Here is a 3,621-nt window from a genome sequence, read left to right as displayed (position 1 = left end):
TCTTTTTGGAATGAAACCGTGGCTGCAATAATGAGCTCAAATGTAGCACCAACTGTGAGGATGGCAAATGACGAGGCAATGGTTTGTTCTATTGTACACAGGGTGGCTATGAGTTGGAGCTAATACACAATAACAACAGTTGTTTATATATATGAGATATTTCCTAGTTTACTGTTTGAAGTACATATAGATGCCTTATATATATGAATCCTTTGCTAGGTTCCCAGATTTTCCTGATAGTTCCAGCAATCTACTGGAAACTATTAGCTAGATGTGAAGTTTACTGGCAAAGGTAGGCAAGTTTACACTCGCTTGTTCAGTCTCTCTCTCGTACGTACACACACACACACACACGCACACAATTCTGGGACAGATTAAGTACCATTTAGGATACCACTCTATCTCTGAAGAAAAGCACATATAAGAACAACTGACTCAAGAAGGTGTAAGATAGAAGGATTAATGGAAATGAGAATCAGAGGGGAGGGAAGAGTCAGTTACATTATATTTATTGTAATTAATGTCACAAAACAAAAGGTGTATGAATGGTTAAATGTAAAATCAATTCGCTTTGTAAACTTTCACAAAAACCATGGTGAAAAAAAAATCCCGATATTAAAAAACCTGTATGGGCGCAGTGCGCAGCCGCGGCCGGCGGGTTTCCCCGGGCTACAGCAGCCGCCGCAGCTGCCGCCTGCTCGTCCGCCACCCTGCGCCATGGCGGGCTGCATGGCGCGGGCTCCGCCGGGCTCGGAGGCGCGCCTCAGCCTCGCCACCTTCCTGCTGGGAGCCTCGGTGATCGTGCTGCCGCTGCTCACGCGCGCCGGCCTGCAGGGCCGCACCGGGCTGGCGCTCCACGTGGCCGGGCTTAACGCGCTGCTCCTGCTGCTCTACCGGCCGCCGCGCTACCAGATAGCCATTCGAGCATGTTTCCTTGGTTTTGTCTTTGGCTGCGGCATGCTGCTAAGTTTTAGCCAGTCTTCTTGGAATCACTTTGGCTGGTACATGTGCTCCCTGTCGTTATTCCACTATTCCGAATACCTAGTGACAGCGGTCAACAATCCCAAAAGTCTGTCCTTGGACTCCTTTCTCCTGAACCACAGTCTGGCGTACACTGTAGCAGCCCTTTCTTCTTGGATCGAGTTCACACTTGAAAATATCTTCTGGCCAGAGCTGAAGCAGATCACCTGGCTGAGCACCACCGGGCTGCTGATGGTGGTTTTTGGGGAGTGCCTGAGGAAAGCGGCCATGTTTACAGCGGGCTCCAACTTCAACCACGTAGTGCAGAATGAGAAGTCGGACACCCACACTCTGGTGACAAGTGGGGTGTATGCCTGGTTCCGGCACCCTTCTTACGTTGGCTGGTTCTACTGGAGTATTGGGACTCAGGTGATGCTCTGTAACCCAATCTGCGGGGTGGCCTAAGAGGAAGAGATCTCCCTGATCCACTTTTTCGGAGAAGAGTACCTGGAGTACAAGAAGAGGGTACCCACGGGCCTGCCTTTCATCAAAGGTGTCAAGGTGGAGCTCTGACGGGCCCAGGCTGGTCCCCCTCCAGGAACTTCCTTAATCATTTTATATGTTACCAGTTACTCTTCTGCAATGTCACGCAAGACCAAACGGTCAGAAGGCCTTAGGACCAGAGGACCCACGAAGCGATTCGCTTTGATACGATGGGTCGAGATCACACAGATAAACGAGGCCAGCGAGGTGCAGACAACAGCAATACAGCGGCCCTTCACTGCCCCCAGGCAGATGTGTCCACACGAGGACAGAGACTCCCCGGGAGAGATGAGCCACTGCTCTCAGCCAGGCTTCTGCGGCAGAAAGCCAGAAAGCGGGCACCCAGCTTATTAGCATTAGAGATGCGTTCAGCCCCTTTCATTTAACAGGAAATCCCAACACAGCACAGCTTTAAACCTCTTGATTTCCACCCTCAAATGCATGAGCACCTATACACTTCTCAAGAGATTTCCTTCTAAGACGCTTTGGCTAGTCCCATATTTAACCGTATTTACATATCTATTTTTTTTCTAAGAATGCTGCTTCCAAGGAGGCCCCTTTCAGGTTCACAGCGACTAATTTCACTTGTCAGCAAGTATGCAAAGACACCTCCAGATGCCCTGGCCCAGGGTAGTTTTGAGTCACACGTTAGTGGCATCTACCACAGTGGGGGGCGGTCCCCCCATCCCCTTGGGCTCTTCCAGGATCTTCTGCTCTTCTCCAAGGGGGACTGGTTATCAGCGACAGGTGTGCCGAAGATGTGTCCTTTATCTTCAGCCAACAAGGGCTTAGAGTGCCAGCTTGGCACAGGGTGTCTTGAAAAATTGAGAAATGCTGCTCTGTTTGGGATTTTCTTATTTTGACCATCACTTAGGAAATTGTGATTCGCTTTAAATCTCTTAACTGTGTTATCCCATATCTGGTTCTCAATCCTAATGCCTTTTCAACCAGTCCTTTTCCCTAGGGGTTTGAGTGAGTACAAGTAACGTTCAAGCACACCAACTCGTGAAAAGAATCTTAAGGAAGAAACCCCGCTTCAGTCAGTATTCTCCCCCCTCCCCCAAGTTTGGAGAGAGAGCAGTTGGCTTTATGAGTCAGACATTATTAAGCTTTAAGAGGTGAAAAACTTGTTTGGTTCTGGAGTGGGTTCGGAACCAGGTCTCGGTGTGAAACCTTCCCGTTCAGTTTTGCAGTGGCACCGATGAAGTCTGAATGTGAAGGCGGCGCGGCCCCCACGTCACGCCACGAGGCCGGCGAGGAGCCACTTTACCTTTCTGTGCCTAGATTTCCCCATCTGTAAAATGGGGTCAATACCACCTACCTCACAGGGGTGTTGTGAGGATCTTAGAAGAACAGTGTCAAAACGTTTTTCATACTTAGAAGAGACAAAGTGTGTAGGCGTAATCTATACCATATAAAAGGACATGGAAACTACATACAGAGACATTCAGTTGACTGTACCAGACACCTAAAATGTATGTGTAAAAGAATTCTACCAACTCAGAATAGAATAATTCTTATTCCTAGATGTCCTTGCTTGCTTAATTTTCTTATTACACAGACCAAAGAGGTTTACAGGTGTGTTGATTGCTGGTGTGAGACAATGCTGGTTAACCTGAGAATGAGCCAGAGTGGACGCTGGTCAGGTTCTGGGTGAGGCCTTTGTGGGAGCCATCAGCCATGTGTGTCTTTGGAGTGGATGTTCCCCACTAGAACAAGAATATACACCTCCTCTGAGGCCTTGAATTGTTGAAATGGTCCCACACTTACTCTCCAAACCAGTCTACATGGTAGGATGTGCAAGGTCAGAGGGGGAACCATTGGCTTCCTGGCAACTACCCCAGCTCTTTGAAGGAAAGGCTTGTCTTAGTATATCTGGCAAGGTGGGACCCAGACTTTCTTCCCACTGAGGGCCAAGAAGCTGCCTTTCTGCTAGATAGGAGGCCAGTGATGGGAACTCTGGTGGCAAAGAGTGTTAAATGTTAGGCTTTTAATCAGTAGTTCGAATCTGTCCGCTATTCTGAAGAAGAAAGATGGGTAGTCTCTTTCCATAAAGATTGATAGCCTCCGAAACCCAGTGGAGGTTTGCCCTGAGTCACTCACAGCACTGGATTTGGG

The 3,621-nt window shown here is 48.6% G+C and overlaps 1 pseudogene; it reads left to right on the top strand.

Moving 5' to 3' along the window:
• Nucleotides 1-717: 717 nt before the first annotated feature.
• On the top strand, nt 718-1,533 carry LOC102857318 (annotated as a pseudogene).
• Nucleotides 1,534-3,621: the final 2,088 nt, after the last annotated feature.

The sequence above is a fragment of the Elephantulus edwardii genome, unplaced genomic scaffold (assembly GCF_000299155.1).
Source record: "Elephantulus edwardii isolate Elephantulus edwardi_28Jun2011 unplaced genomic scaffold, EleEdw1.0 scaffold00008, whole genome shotgun sequence".
Lineage (NCBI taxonomy): Eukaryota > Metazoa > Chordata > Mammalia > Macroscelidea > Macroscelididae > Elephantulus > Elephantulus edwardii.
This window is presented reverse-complemented; position numbering and strand designations above follow the sequence as displayed.